Source organism: Lepisosteus platostomus, chromosome 18, assembly GCF_059453375.1.
Source record: "Lepisosteus platostomus isolate fLepPlt1 chromosome 18, fLepPlt1.hap1, whole genome shotgun sequence".
NCBI classification, from domain to species: Eukaryota; Metazoa; Chordata; class Actinopteri; order Semionotiformes; family Lepisosteidae; genus Lepisosteus; species Lepisosteus platostomus.
Window position 1 is genome coordinate 7,359,074 of NC_142628.1, and position 16,705 is coordinate 7,375,778.

A 16,705-nucleotide genomic window follows, 5' to 3' on the forward strand; every position below is an offset into this window, starting at 1 on the left:
GCAATAGCCTAACTTTCTGCTGAGTATAGCACTTCACCTTTGACAAAGAAAGTTAAACAGGCTTGGACTCCCAATATTACTATATAAATGAATGACTGTCCTCCTCAGCAACTTTTTCTCACTTGTTGAATAAAACATCCATCTCTAAGCCGAAGGTAATAGTAGACTGTGGGCTTATATTTACAAAGATGAAAACCCACTCTTCTCTGGAGTGCTGTAGAGTTTAGCCTTGATGCATTTTACACTGGTCAGAATATTGCATTGACAAGTTATCTGTGACCTGTAGAGAGAACAGAAATGGCAGCAGTGAAAATCAATCTTCCACTCTTCTTTTGCCTTGAATACCAGCAGTGCAAACAAACAGGCCTAAACAATACAATATATACCACATATCAATTACACTAAATGCTCCAGCATCTATACTTCACTGTCTCCGACACACACCAGTTACAAGTCACACATGCTGCAGTAAGACGATAATAGCACTGTATTGTTCTGAACCATCTGGTAGCTAGATAAGGCTGCCTGTACATAGCTGATAATAAGAAAAGGCGGACGTAAAGCTGTGTGTTAAATATTTCCTTGGCCTCTGAAAAAGGTTCCATTAAGTCCACTGACCCCAATTGAATATTAATGAGCTAATTAACAGATTTATTGTTCCACGCAATTTCTGGAGGGGCAATTTTTTTCAAGTGCTATTATTTTTTTTAATTATTTTTTGCACTTTGTATAATTGAATCTTTGTAGCTGCCAGCATTTTGTGCGTGCCTTGGCAACAACCAAAAGAATTTTGTTTTTTTTTTCTTTTTTGGGAAGAAGCAAACAAAAAAAATGTTTTTTTCTTCAGCATGTGCTTGTAATTAGGATTTCTTTCTTCTCAGATCAACAGGGCGAAACCCAAAATGTTATATTTTAAAGGCCTCCCTATATATTTTGTTTCTAAATATATCGGCTAAGATACATAGAGGTATTGGATTACAAAACAATAATCAACTGGGATACAGTTGACTGCATTACTTGGAAGGAGCTGAATGAGTTAGAAAGGTTTGAAAGAGCATTGAAAGCTGTGGTTGATAGATAGCATAATCAGCTGATGAAGAGGATACTTTGAGCTAGAATTCTCTATAGGTAATTCAGAAGTTGGATGGTACGTTTTCAAGAAATAAAAGGATATGCAGGTAGCCTTGACAGGATAAACACATTACATAATGGATATTTCACCTAGATCACCTTAGATTCCCAAGCTGTGATTTTTCCTTCTTTTATTAAAGTTAGGTCAAGTGCAAAAAATAAAAAAGTCACATCTGGTCTCTCTAAAGCCTCAGATGTTACTGGAAATCAGTACATTCATTCATGTGTTGAAGAATTCTTTTAGCAACGTACCATTAGAATGTTAAATGGAAAGTCAGTCTCCTATCTAATCCAGAAACTGATGACCTTCAGTAGAGTTTCAGGAAAAGCACACTTTTAATTCTGCCATCATTGTCAACTGCCCTGCAAGATTATTCTTTGTTTTATAAATTTAATTATATTTTGAATTAACCAAAGAAAAAACACACTGCAAGACGTTATAGTTAATGTCTGTACATCAATATATTTTCCTTTTTGTGTTCTAGTGATGTCTAGAAGACCATTTTGTTTTTTAAATTGATTTAAATTGAAAGACAAAAATGTAGAACTCTTAAAAGCATGGAGGTTTTTTTTTCCAGAATTTTTTAGGACAGGTTTTTCTCTTCAGATAGACCAGTGCTTACTCTATGGTTGAAACTTGAATGGAATTTTTTCTGTTATTCAGAAATGGAAACAATTTTCATGCATACCAGCCAAATAGTTGTTGGAATGATTTGGTTAATTCAGTTGGCATTCTTTTTCATGCATTATTCAGTTTACTATAATAGTTTGTAATGTTGTTTATATGTATTTAAACATAATCTGTATTTTCAAATTTAAATATTATTGAATATTTATCAGGAGTTTAAATATATTATTTGCTAGTGTTAAGGAACTGACATCCGATTCAAATTAGGCCTGGTCACTAGTTAATTCTGAGCAGTCTGTGAGAAATGCTAAAAAATCAAGCAATCCTAAAATGGTACGAAGGTGTACCTTTACTTTCCTATTTTACATTTTAATAGTTTGGGAAAGGCCTGAAAAGTGAATCAGTCGATCCTCACATCCCTCTGATGCTGCCGTTATTTGATATAAAACGCAGCTGATACCCTTATAAAGTCTTTATGTGGATCAATTTTTTCTAAATGTGTAAAAAGATATGTAATGTATTTTTAAAAGAACTGCATCCTGAAATACAATTTATTTTTGTTTGCTTGTAAACATGGTGCTACTCACTCTCTGCTCTTCAGTCCTGGGTTCTTATTCCAGACTAGAGTGTCTTCTACGGTACATCTTCTCCCTGTGCATGCGTGTGCGTTTTCTCTGTGTGCTGTGTTTAGTCCGTGTGGTTTCCTCACACTTTCCGAAGACAAACGGATAATCATTTGGATAATTGGTGTCTTGAAATGGTCTTTGCGTGTCCTGCAAGGGAGTGGCCAGGGTGTAGTAAAGCCCTGTACTTCCAGGATAGGCTCCAGGTTGCCATGACCCTTACCAGGAATAAACAACTTAATTAACAGATGGCTTTAATCATTCTTCTTTCAAAGCAGTGACTTTTAAATAATATAGAGTAGAAGAATATCATGAACTGTGGCTAAGGATCTGTGCCTGGGGCTGGAAGGTTGCCGGCTCGTATCCCGCGGCCGGCAGAGGAATCCTACTCCATTGGGCCCCTGAGCAAGGTCCTTAACCCCAACTGCTCCAGGGGCGCCATATAAATGGCTGACCCTGTGCCCTGACCCCAAGCTTCTCTCCCTGTCTGTGCGTCTCATGGAGAGCAAGTTGGGGTATGTGAAAAGACAAATTCCTAATACAAGAGATTGTATATGGCCAATAAAGTGATCTTATGATCTTCTCTCTTAACTTTTATTCCCATTCTACAGATAGAACACATTTTTAATGTCTGTGGTTCATATCTATTAACTGTTTTAGAAGAGGCTGATTTTCAAGAGAAGCAGAATTCTGAATTTTTAGTTGAGCAAATGGAATTCAGAAGCAGGCTACAAGTAAATAAAGTTGAACATCATTAGAAATAATGCCAAGACTCCTACGTGTTAGTGTTTTGTTTTTATATAACATGTAACAGCAGATTTCAACCTGCTGCTGAATTTAAATCACCCTGTTTAGGCACTGAAATGTGAATTATTGCAGAGCTCATTGCCAGGCTCACACTTATTCTTCAAAAGCAAAGATGAGGGAGAAAGAAAAAAACTAATAAGATAACCTTTGATAACTGAAATGTAATTATTATTTCATTATACTATCTGCAAGTTATAAGCTTAATTTTATTTATGTCTAAAATCCAATTTCTTCAAAATAAAAGCATCCCTTTCCATGGGTTACTTCACCAGTATAACTTAAAGAGTAATGAACTCATATTGCTGTTAGATGGAAAATTTGGCTCATTACAATAATTTTGTCTGATACACCAGCCACACAATATTAAGAGGAAGGCCCTACAGTCATGGACTCAGTTATTATGCTATACATCACAAACTGCATTATACTCATAAAACCTGTCACCAAAAGGTTGGAAAGTTTCAGCATATGGCCCACTGCATTAATATATTTTCCTCCCTAGAATGAATAACAATACATCAGACTTAACACAAGTGCTTACCAAACTTACTCCTGTTCAGAGAGAGGGTTGCTCTTCAACATTTAAACACATTCCCTGGCTTCCACCAAGGCGCTAAAGGCCTAGACAGTGTTCTGTGGATCGTGAAATGCATGTATCTGATTTAGGCCATAATTAAATCAAACCATAGACTGTTCCGTCAATCACAAGTTACAAACCCCATATTGGTGGAAGAGCTTATTTCATAAGAAACTTGGAGAAAGCATGGAAGAGCATGGAGGAAGGAATGCTATGAGGCTGTCATATTTCCATTTACTTGAACTCTTATCCCTTCAATTTGAATATTTCTCTTTATGCTCCACTCTCTGCCATCTTGCTGCAAAGAAAATTGCTTATGCTTTTGTTACATTTAAGTTGGACTGTTGTAGCGGTTTTAATTACGTTGCGTTGGCTTTCTGTCCAGTTTAAGATTTATTTAAAAATTTGAGATTTGACTTAAAGGAGTCTGAACAACGTGGCTCCTGGCTATCTTAAAGACCTGATCAGCAATTACAGTCCAATATGGAGTATAATGTCAACAGATTTGGATTTCTTGAGTGCCCCTAAGACAAGACGAGAACAGTTTATATTGAGGCATTCAACAGCAATGCACATATACTGTACTGTAGATCACTTTGACAAAGGTACAGTAGTTATGTATTTGATGATCTTTAAGGAAAAACTCTCAAACTTAAAAATGAGATTTTATCAAAGAGAGTTTTGCAATGTTCTCAAAAAGTACCTAATTAAAATAATGTATTACACACAGCTATAGATGAAGAAATGTAAACCCTCATGTCAAAGTTTTGATAATATAAAAACAGATTATAATATTAATTTTGTGTACAAATACTATCCTCATAGTATATTAAACTGAAACATCTTGCTTGGATTTAATGTTGTTGGTATGTAATTTAATTTCTAGGCTGTTTAAATACCTTCAGTGTTCTGGAAATATCTTTAAACCCTCATTTTCTAAAATAACTTTGCTTAATGTATCAACATTTATTATTTTTCTAAATTTTCGTATTTAAATTAAATGACTCTGAAATAAAAGCTTACAAACAGATGCCAGTCTTTAAGTGAAACATAATACAGTATTTTTAATTGCTTAATTTACATGTATCAAGCTGTTTTCTGCTCAAGTGTTTTTTTTTCTTTTGGGAATGTGTAGTACATCTGCTATTTATGAGAGATTCTGAGAAGGAATTGTCAATAAATTTAGACATAATTGCCTGAGGACTAAAATCATAGTAAAATGTCCTCTGAACAAAGATTAAAAACAATCCAGCTATATATATTGTTTTGTCAGGGAGCAGGTATGGTATTGTAAATGCTGTTTCTCACAATTACCTCTGCTGTCAAGTGTCGGTACAAATGGGGAGGTAATGTATGGTAACAGTCCTTTTTTTTGCTTTGGCTTTAACAGCAGCTCCGAAAGCAGAAAGTAAAGGCTGTCTGGCAAAACTACAATCTTTTCCTTTTAAATATCGTATAATATGCATGCTGAAAGATAAAACATATAGTATAATGGACGTTTAGGCATCAAAGGCAAGACAGTAATTAAGCTGGGAGCTGCCCTGGAAGAATGAGGATGGAGCTGTCTATAGTCTACATCAGAACCTCAGGACTGAATTACAGTGCTGAGCTCTGTTTGGCCATCTGTTGTACTTTATCCTACTTTATAATTTTGGGATTTTCACTGTTTCACTTCTGTAGACCAGTGCTTTTGTTTAAAGTAAAATTGCAGTGCATTAGACATTAGCTGCTTTGTGTCATGTGGCACGAACCCCAGTTGCAGAGTATTCATGTTGCCTGACCAGAATAGAATCAGAAGGCTTGGGACAGCCCAAGTCATTTTTCACTACTGTTCCTGATTTCCTTCATTGGATGTTGCCCGATAGTCCATTTGAGCCTTTATGCTGTAGTTGTGCAGCATAGATTTTCCACAGCATCTCAATTGCTTTTCTTTTCCCAGATTCTAATTTAACAATACAGGCAATATAGATGGGATACTTTTAAATTCAGTGCTTAATACTTGAAAGTTCATGTTTTGTAAAAAACAGCAGTGGTTTGCAATTGTGCCACCGATTTCCTCAGCTTTACTATAGTGAAGCTGTGGTGTGAACACTTCACTATACTCATTAGAGAAAGGAGCAAGATGATTCAACTGCTCATTCAAAAGATTAGTACTTCATATTCTTGCCAAAAATCATATGGCTTTCTCGTATTTCTTGGAATTAGAATTCCAATAGAATTTCCATACCATTTTTGGCAATACAACAGTGCTGTTAATAATAGCAGCAGGAAGAATTAGCCTTTGGAATGTGGCAACCATAAATGATATATTTTGTAAAGTTTTCCACATGAAATATTAAATTGCGTAATTTTGGGAGACAGAAACTAATCCTCAGTAAATTGCATCTCTGAATTCTAATCTTTACAGATTGACGTGGCAGACAAAGGATGAAGTTGGGAAACCTACAACAAAAATCAAACATTTAACACATGGCACTTTCAGAATGGAAATAAATTTAGAAAAACAAAAGCAAGCTAAAGGCTCCAGCAGGCAGTTTTGCTTTACAAGTCAGTCTGGATCGACAGCACGAAAAAAATGAGGCTTTAAATAGTTTTGAAAAACAAAGGGCTTGAAGGACTTGAATTCCATTTTGATTTGCGGACATACTTCATGACTGAAAATGGAAAGCCTGTTTAAATAATTCACGCAAAGTCTAATATATTGTAATAAATTGATATTTCTTTAATTGAATCACTCTCAGTAATACTGGTTTAATTGGATATGTGGCTTATTTCCATACTGAATCCCAATTAAAAATTAATATGTTCCACTATGAACAAGTAACAATTACCGGTAAAAGGGAACCCATCACTATATACTTGTGATGGATTTTTTTTTCACCCTCTTGAAATGCTGACACTATGCTGGATAATCTGTGCTTGTTGGTAAGCTTTTAAATGTTACTGATCAAGCAGGTAACAGTTTCCTTTTAGTTTAAAGACACACCAGTAAAAACCCACCACGCTCTCCATTTCTGAGACATTACTAGCCTGGCTGATTATTGAATTGAATGGTCCACAGATTACTCAATTATTTCTACATAGCAGCATTTCTTACTAGAGAAAAGGCCCATTATCTGTCTGACTGAGACCATCGGAACTTATTATGTGTGTGACCTTTAAAAGCCTTTAGTGTGATAGATTTCAGGTAAGAATTTACTGGAATCAATTTTTATCTGAAGGAACACGACTCTGTGAACATTCAACTCTGGTTGAAACCTTCACTTTTTTAACAACTCAAACTGTTAAGAGTCAGACAGGTTTAAAGCATGTTATTAGGCTTCCTGTCCTTTTATTCACAAATTAAATGGAGTATGAAATGGTGAGGAGTACAAATATAGGAGTGCTATGTTTAATCAAAATTAAACAAAAATATATCTATATTTTTCATGTACTGTAGGTTGCGTGTTTGTTCATCTTTTAAAACACAGGTGACTCTGCTATGATTCCTTAATTGTGAAAGAGTGGCTATGCTTTATTGCATGGTCAAGTTTGGATTACATTGTCATTCTTTACTTTTCACAGATTCTGTCTTTTAGAAACACTTTCAGTTCCTCATAAAGGGTCTTCAGGAGAGGATTATTTAATCATAGTCTCAGTGATGCTCAAAAAAGCTGTGTTGCCAGTGGTTGGTACCGCTGGCATGGTTAGGAGTATATTTCCCTCACCCACGCTTGACCGCAGTTGGTCTTTGCCATCTTATCTTTTCAGATGTGAAAATCCTGTTTTTTTTTTCACTGCAGTAGTTTAAAGAGAAGACGTTAAGAAATAACTCATGGACAGATGAAGATCGGAAAAGTTAAATATCTGTAGATATACAAATTCCTTTGTGCTAAAACAATTCCTGGCCTTGTGCTTTTTATAGGTTGAAACAAAAATATTTAGATGTCATTGTTCATAAATCTTAGTTTTTCTTGAAGACATTATACGTGTCTTTAAATTTGTTGAGTACTGTATATACAGTACAGCATGACATTGAATCAAGGAAAGCAACCTGCTGCTGTATTCTTCTGTGCGTGTGACATAGGTTATGAGGTTACACAGAAACACTGACTGACAAGTTCCTCACTGGCTTAATCCTCATTGGATATGCATACCTGAACGTTGCATACCAGCTGATACTAATTATGAGGGTATGTGTTGAATTTCATTTCAGTCTTTCTTAATTGGGAACCTGAGGGACATAAAACACAGTAACAAAGATATGCATATTGTGTGTATGTGTCTATAAAAATGAAAGGGACTTCTGCTTTGAATTAAAATTACTTTATAATTAGCCTTTAATTTCACCGACAGGAAAGACATCAAATACAAGGTGCTTGTCAGCAGAGTTTTAAGTTAAGGGCTCTGAAAGGTTCTTTGAAGAATCTGTTTTCTAAAACTTTCAGAATTATAACATGACAGGCTTGTGGTTAATACCAACAGTTTCCCTTAGTTAGTCTTTCAGTGGTCAATATTTTAGTTAATTTACTGTGTAAGAATTTAGTTATGAAAGCGCTGTGCAGTATTCCTTTAGCCATGACATTTGAAATTGTCTTATTTTATGTATTGAATACAGAAGATGGTGTCATAAAAAAACTTTGTGATATTAATTTGTCTCTTGTCGACAAGATTGTGTGACAAGATTGACACAATTGTGTTTACAGCTTAAGTTTCGTACTCCTAATGGTAAACACACTTTTCAGAAAGAGTTTGAAGGAATTGTGAACATCTCTCTAAAGTTTCAGCACTTTCTCTCTAGAATGTGGTACCAGCAGCCATTTCACTCTGCAACTCACAACTCGACACCCACTGAAGCCCAGCAGGTGAGCCTGGTCAGTACCTGGAGAGGAGACCTCCTGGGAAAAACTAAGGTTGCTGCTGGAAGAGGTGTTAGTCGGGCCAGCAGGGGGCACTCACCCTGCAGTCTGTGTGGGTCCTAATGCCCCAGTATAGTGACAGGGACACTATACTGTAAACAGGCACCGTCCTTCGGGTGAGACGTAAAACCGAGGTCCTGACTCTCTGTGGTCATTAAAAATCCCAGGGCGTTTCTCGAAAAGAATAGGGGTGTAACCCCGGCGTCCTGGCCAAATTTCCCATTGGCCTTTACCAATCATGGCCTCCTAATAATCCCCCTCTATGAATTGGCTACATCACTCTGCTCTCCTCCCCACTGAGAGCTGGTGTGTGGTGAGCATTCTGGCGCACTATGGCTGCCGTCGCATCATCCAGGTGGGGCTGCACATTGGTGGTGGTGGAGGGGAGTCCCCATTACCTGTAAAGCGCTTTGAGTGGAGTGTCCAGAAGAGCGCTATATAAGTGTAAGCAATTATTAATGATTAATTATTAGAATGCCCTTTCATATTTACTGCTCTCAAGTAATGCATGTGATATATTCCTTATACTAAGTCTGGTAATAGTGGAAAATCACAATCTAGTCATAATAAACTAAACGCAGAAGATTTTCTTGGAACGCCCTTGTTCGTTACACTAAGCATGCGCAATTAATGTGCAGTATTTAGTTTTTGCAGTGCATGTAGGCAGTGTAATCATGCAACAGTACTATGGAAAACCTTGTCAACTTATAAATGTCATTGAAGTTTAAGCTCCATGAAGCATGTTTAGGAGATTTAAAGATGAACAGGATACTGAATATGAATATAATAAGAGCCTAAAGTTTCAAGGGAACGTTTCCAAAGGTCTTTCCTCCCGGCGGCTGTCAGGGTGTATAACGATGCCCTTGGCTAGGACTGTTAGCCCTTCATTTGCTCCTCTATGGACAGCATGTTTACTCCATTGTGTTTTTTGGACAATCAGTCTTTTGTTTTATAACTATTCTGATGTCTGTTTTGCATGTCTTGGGCTGGACTGCTGTAACACATCAATTTCCCTACGGGATTAATAAAGTATTATCTATCTATCTAAAACCATGGAAAACCAAATATAAAATTACTTTAGAGGCATGGGGGCTATCAAGCAGCTCCGTATTGTCTTTTGCAATCTTCACTTTCTTTATACCACTGACTTTAGGGTGTGGCCAATAAGGGTCAATAATATTGATACTGTTGACCTCAAAGAAATTCCACATCTGACTTCAGTCATTCTCTCCAAGGCTGATTTTTGGAGAAACAATCCGGACAGGTTTTTTTGTGGAATCCCATAAAACGCTTTTATGGAGTCAATTACATTTTAGAGTACTTCAGCTCAGATTGAAAAACATGCAAATGCTGATGTGGCAGATGCTGTTTTATTTCAATTGCCTGCAGAGCAAATTCTTGCTTTTAATTTGTTCATTTAGAACAAGAATCAAAACCCAGTCAATGGTTTGCTAACCTGCAGATGGTGCTATTTAAAAAAATACCCCCCCCCCCCCCTAATGTATCTGAAACTGAAACTCATGGGATGGTTTCAGGCCTAGGGTTGTTTATTGTTGCATTTTATTTGCAGTTTCATGAGAAGTTGTTTTATTGCTGAACCATAATATAGCTTGTTTATAACTGAGAAGACTTTCTAGATGGATATATTCTGTTTTTAATCACTCACATGGCCAGAAATGAGATTTGGTATAAAGTACAAATCTGTACGATCAAGCAGTGTGTACTTTTCTTCATTATGGGCTTATTCTGCAACTTGACACTTGAAATAGAATGAGGGATAAAACTAACTAACAGGGATAACCGAGATTTGTTCTTTTTACATCAGCATCCACTTATAAATTCTTCTAAATTATTAGCATTTAAGAAACTCAGGATATAGCTCCCCAAGGAAGCTGGTTTATTGACTAAAACATCAGTAAAATTAAGACCCGTGGGGTTAGACTCCTCAGAACAAACATTGCTTTAGATGCTATATAACACAGCAGATTAAAATATGATCAAGTACAGCATTTGTGCATTAGTTCTTATGTACTGTATGGCTATAGTTCTGTAGGTGAGTCGTCTTCTACAGAATTCCTCTGTGAATGAATTGTGTGATGCATGCAGTTACAAACTTGTATACACCCAAACTCATAGAACTGTATTTTGTAACATTTTCTACAGCGGAGACTTTACTCATGGTTGGTAATTTCGAATGATCTTTAAGACTGTACTTGAATTTAGAGTGCCTTATAGATTCCAACAAGATTACAAGCAGGTGGGGACTGTGTTAATGCAAGAAGAAACCAATTCAATAGTAATATATACGCTGTGCTTGTACTCACAATATACAGTTCAAGGTTTGTTTTTTTTCTTTACTCAGAGTGAAAATTGTGCATCTAATGAAATCCAATTTTATTTTTCATTCTGAGAATCACAATAAACTCAGAACAAGCTGTAAATAAGCTTTTCAAAAAGCTGATTACAGAAGCAATTTATTGGCAAGTCCAGGGCCATGGCAAAGTAAAAAAAAAAAAGAGGTTCATTCTGAAGTATTTTTTACACCAGCCTTTGCCTACAATGTTATTAGCAAGATTGTTTCATAAGGAGCCAATCTGACCAAGTATTTTAACATATAAAGCCTAGTCTTCTGCTGAAAACTGCAAAACAAATTTTTGATTGAGGTCATCCCAACATCCATTAGTGTGATAAATGAAGTGGAATTCAAGGCTCTTCCATTATCAAGGTCCATTTTCATTGTTCAGATCTGTTTTCTACAACACAGCCCTCAAACTCAAGGCTGATTACAATAATTACATTTTCTAACCATAATAGTAAAAATGCTCCCAACAGATAGGAAAAATACTTCAGTGTCAGCACCTGTGTAAATTATATTACTTACTATTCAGGTGATTTCTAAACAGATATTTTTTTCTAGGCTTGTAATTGCTTCTCAAAGATTGCAATATTAAATTATTGTACATTGATTGTAATGCATAATGATAATTATACTGTAAAGCTTTTTACATATACAACACAATGATCATAAACTATTTAAAAAGGTTAAAGTATTAGGTACATTTTTTAAGTGCCTCATTGTAGGGCAGTGATTAATAGTGGTGGTTCTGTGACAAAGGCACATTATTTTATCATGCAAAGCAGTTAATTACCACTTTTTGTCTGATATGTTCCTATCCATGGTTATGCATACAGTAATATGCTAAGTTGGAAGAATGGAATAAAATATTAGCTAAATATTGTGAAAGCAGCACAGAATTCTCAGTGTAATTCTGTTTCTTGAGAAAAGCCTGTAGTGTGGTAACTGTAATTCAGTTTCATGTGCAGTATTGGAGAGCATCTAGTACTTTTTTGTACTTTTGTACTTTTCCATGTTGAAATTAGAGAATGGACCTTTTTATATTTTAATACTAGTAAATAAGCCTTGGTTTAACTTTTAAATTTTTGCACAGATGAATGTGTCAAATGCACCTCAAAATGGGGAGGAGCTGTTAAAGACAAGCCCTTTCCTTGGTTTTCAATCCACAATTTATTTTCAGTCATTGATAATAAAAAAGTATTTTCTGAGAACTGGAATCATGCATTTATCGCAAGAATGGCAAGGCTACTCATGTGTGCTGCTCCTGCATGAATTCAGACTCTATGTGATGTAGGCTGTAATAACCTATTTAATCCGTGGTGACGTGTGGTGAGCTCTTGCATGTACAGTCCACAGCCAACAAAGAAAGTGACCAGTAGAAGCATGCAAAAATTCATGATCCCGGGTTCACAGAAGGCACTTTCTCCATCACCAGAGGTAATCTAGAAACATGCACACTGAAAATGCATGGAATGTCATCTTGCGGCTACAAAGTTTCATTCTTAGCATTCTTAATTTGCTATCAGATGTTCAAATATGTTAAAGGTGGAGAATCCTGTTGGAGAAGGTTGCACTCTGACACAAACCTGGCAGATTCTTGCTGTGACAATGTTGGAAATGATAGGTACGTGACATTAAAACAATTTTGCAGTGCAGCACTTAATTACATTTTGTGTGTATGTTTATTTCAAAAATGAGTTCCATTTGGCAAAAGTACAGAAACCCTGAAACAAATGGGAAGTATGTTTATGGTACTATGTACAGTAAATGCTTGAAGTCCATGTATAAGTTATTTGGCTGCCAGAAGATATCTCATTGCAGGGAATTAGGCAGAAAGTCTCCTTCTTAGCTTTTAAGTTATATTAGTTTTTATATACAAACCTGTCATTGTTTCTCTTGGAGGTTTTGGGCTGTTCTTTAATTCCCTTGTGCAGCCTTTAAGGATTGGATTAACAGCTATATCGGTTTTCATCTCCATTTACAGTTGATACGACAGTTTAAAACCCAGCTTCCTTCTTCTCCATTAACAAATCTTTCCATTTTGTCTTTTCACGTCTAGAAATCGATAAAATATATGATACAATCGCTAATTGAAAGCTCATTGAATGGGATTGACCAATTCAGATCTAGCATGTCGATTTGTTTAACCAATTGTTAACCTTCCCTGAGTTTTCTCTGCCCATCCTTTGCCAAAGATTTTTCTGTGTTTCCTACTTTTACTGCAAGAGCTGCACAAGCACAGAAACTGCAGCTCTGCATTCAGTCTAGTCCATCACTCTTGTCTCTCGTATGGTGGCCTTTAGCTAGTGAACATGAAACATTTATTTCCAGTGACGTACCAGTGATATTCATTAGATTGTAAATCAGTGTTTCAGATTTAAATGGAGATGGCTGGCAAATCTCTAAAACATTTAACTGTTAGATAGAAAAGTAAAAATAAAGCATGAGGAACTGTTTTCAATTAAAATAATTTTGTACTTATCACCTTATTGTCACTGAAGTTAATAAAGCTTCTCCGTTCAGCAGCTACTGTAGGTTGGACAGTTGAATATATTTCCTATCATTATTTAATACTGAAGACACAGGTAGTTAAAAATGCAAGCATTTGAGCTGTCAGTAGCTATGTTTTGCACTTTTATTTACTGATGCAGGCTTTTTCAAGTGATGACTAAATATGCAGTGACCTTATCTTGACTCGAAGAACCACAGTTCTGCAGGTCTTATAGGTCACCATTAAATCATTGGGAAGATATGGAATGTGTGTGAGTTTTGATTAATTTAGTAGGTTAATTGGTTCAATCAAATCTGTGGTCCTTGAGAGACACAGAGTGCAGGTATTTTTATTTCAGAAATTTTCTGAATGACTTACAGAAAAGATGAACTGCATCAGTGGTCAAAATAGAAGTGTTCCATGTGTGTTAAAATTAATGATTTAAGAAATAACCCTTAAATTGTGGCTCTTCAGGACCAGAGTTTCTGCCCACAAAGAAGTAGTTAAATACATTATACCATTAGACCATAAGATTACTTTTGTAGAATAAATGTGTGAGTTTTGATCCCCAAAATCTGTAAAATTATTTGCAAATAAACAAGGAAACTGTACTCACAAATGTGCAATCCAAACCTCTATGTGGCACCTAGTAGTTAAAGTATGTAACATGAAAATTAAATGCAGAACACATCTCAGTTTGGTCATTTATCCTTCGTTCTAATTGCCTGTAGCTTTCATGGTGCTGTAGAAGTTTAAGGGATACATTTCAAAGTAGCAAATAAAAATGGGCTAAACTTCAAAATTAGCGCTTCAAAGTCAAACATGATTTGCAGTGAGGTAAAATAGGAGAGGCTGTGTTTATCGGGGTAGGGGATGTAACGTACAGAATTTTACATCTAGATTTTAAACCAGTTTCTAAGCAATGTAGCTTATCTAAAAAATGAGATGACTGTATAAGTAGATCTGTTTAATGCTACATTATATTATACATGTTATGAGATTTGTGTATGAACTTGCATATTATGTCTACAATCTTGGAATCCCAAAGTGCCTAAAGCAATGTGATGTATGTAAAAGGACACAATAAACACTTCTGATGGTAGATACGTTTGTTGTTTTATAAAGAAATTAATCTAAACTTTTTTCATCTAAACACAATATCGCCCAACATTTGTCTACATGCACACTTAATTCCTTTTTCTTGATTACTTGTAACACTTGTCCCCCCCTGCCTGTGTTTTTCTTTTTGGAGTCTTTGCACTTATAATCCATATCCATGTGCAAGAAATCTGCATGCATTCAAGACTTTATATAACACATTAATGAAGAATGACTTTTCAGCTTTTGAATGACTGGAGCCTTGTGGCACCGGGATCTCTTCAGTCCGATGTGCAGTTTGTGTGCCTGCTTGTGGCCGTGTGAGTTTTCCTCAGAGGGTCCGGTTTCCTCCAACAATCCAAAAACATGAAGGCCAGGATTACGGCTATCTTTTCTTGACCCTGAATTCATGCATGTTTGTCCAGTGTCAAGGGTGTAGCAAGTCTAAAGTCCATTGTCTGCTCAGGCACATCATAATCCTGTATTGGACCGTGTATGTATGAGATGATTTGGACACCCCTACCTATTCACACAATACACCCAGCCAAAACTAAAATAGCAAAACCAGATCACCAAATTGAACCCCCGTGTTTTAAAATGTGTTTATGTTGCGTTGCGTACAAGTAAAGCCTGTCTTGGTGCATTAGGTCTGCCTCAGTTTAGCTTAATGAACAAAACAGTACATCACGAAAGCATGACTGAAAGTGGCACCTCATTTGGCAGTCACAGCCAAGTGAGGTTTAAAGGACACAGTATTGAGAGGGACAATGTCAAACAGATGCAGTGCAGAGAAACCACAATGGGCTGGACAGGTTGGGTTTTTCCTTGTTAGCACCACGTCTTTGTGTGACCTTCTGATCTGCTTGTTACAGTCATCCAGCCATGTACTGTAGTTCACTAAGAGAAAAACAGAGCACCAGATTTTGACCCTGAAAAAGTATTTGCTGCATTAAGTAAACACGATTTTGGTCCTATTACATTTCTAAAGGCTGTGTGGCCTTCTGAACTATACTGTCAGAATAATTATAATTATTCAGCATGAGCAATTTCTTCACATAATGAAGCAGTGGCTATGGCAAAGATAATTATTCAGCAAAGAATCCAGGAGAGCAGATCGTTGGGTTGGGAGGGAGAATATAAAACATAGGTAGCATCATCGCTGAGGTTTCTACAGGCAACCTAAAAACATATTGGGAGAGGAGGAGGTTGTGGTAACAAAATACCTTGATAAACAGACAGTCTTATTTAACAGAACTCTAAACTGTGATGATACACAACAACAAAAAGTTATTTGCATGTGGGATTTCTGACTCATTCTGTAGTTCTATGCACACTTATTATACTGTATGTGCAGGATTGTGAATGAAGAGTATACTGTTACTGACAGTATTTAATAAAAGCTTAGCAGTACTCTTTGGACCAAAAATGTTTACTTTTGGCAATAAAGATTAGTCTAATCATGATTTGTAATCACTGGCAATGGCTGATGTACCAATATAAAGGTTATTAGTACAATTAGATGTTTCACCAAAGACAAATTATGCTAATCTGTGATTGTTTTTTTTGTTTATTGCTGTAAGGTCCTGATGTTTGTACAGTATATGTGGTTTTCAAATGCTCATGTGTGAAACCAGTTGTGAGATAATGACCTTCATTTTTGCAAGGTCACAACTGAAAGCACATTCTGTTGTGATGCTTTTGTTGTGTTATGTTACAATGTGTTTTTTTCTGCTATTTTTTTTCTAGAAAATGAGCATTCAGTCATACTCCTGCACAGAGCCTGATTCTCTTTGGTATAAATCAAGCCAGTAGCTGCAATTAAAAGGTACTCTTATGTGGTATAATTGCTGTCTTGCTAATCCTTTATTTGCACACCTGCCGGTGTTTCTGAATTTTTAATGAATATTTAATTAATGCACATTTGATTCATTTGTTAGTAGATTGTTTCTTTGGTCTGCTTCCTGCTGAAATAAGTGTCTCAAGAACATCTCATGTAGTCATAACCAGACTTACTTAATAAATCTACAGTACATAAGGCCCAAGAACCTAAGAAACATTGCAAACAAGAACAACCCATTTTACTCATTTGATGGTTT

At 36.1% G+C, this 16,705-nt stretch overlaps 1 long non-coding RNA gene across 5 annotated transcripts in view; it reads left to right on the forward strand.

The window, feature by feature from the left end:
* The window catches only part of LOC148645556 (uncharacterized), a 128,675-nt gene that overhangs the window by 18,221 nt on the left and 93,749 nt on the right, over nt 1-16,705 (forward strand). For 4 of the 5 annotated variants that reach the window (XR_015928209.1, XR_015928208.1, XR_015928211.1 and 1 more), the window contains exon 4: nt 16,356-16,434. This is a non-coding gene — a long non-coding RNA (uncharacterized LOC148645556). Of the gene's footprint in view, nt 1-12,565; nt 12,645-16,355; nt 16,435-16,705 lie in introns of all 5 variants that reach the window. The other variant, XR_015928212.1, reaches the window with a different exon arrangement.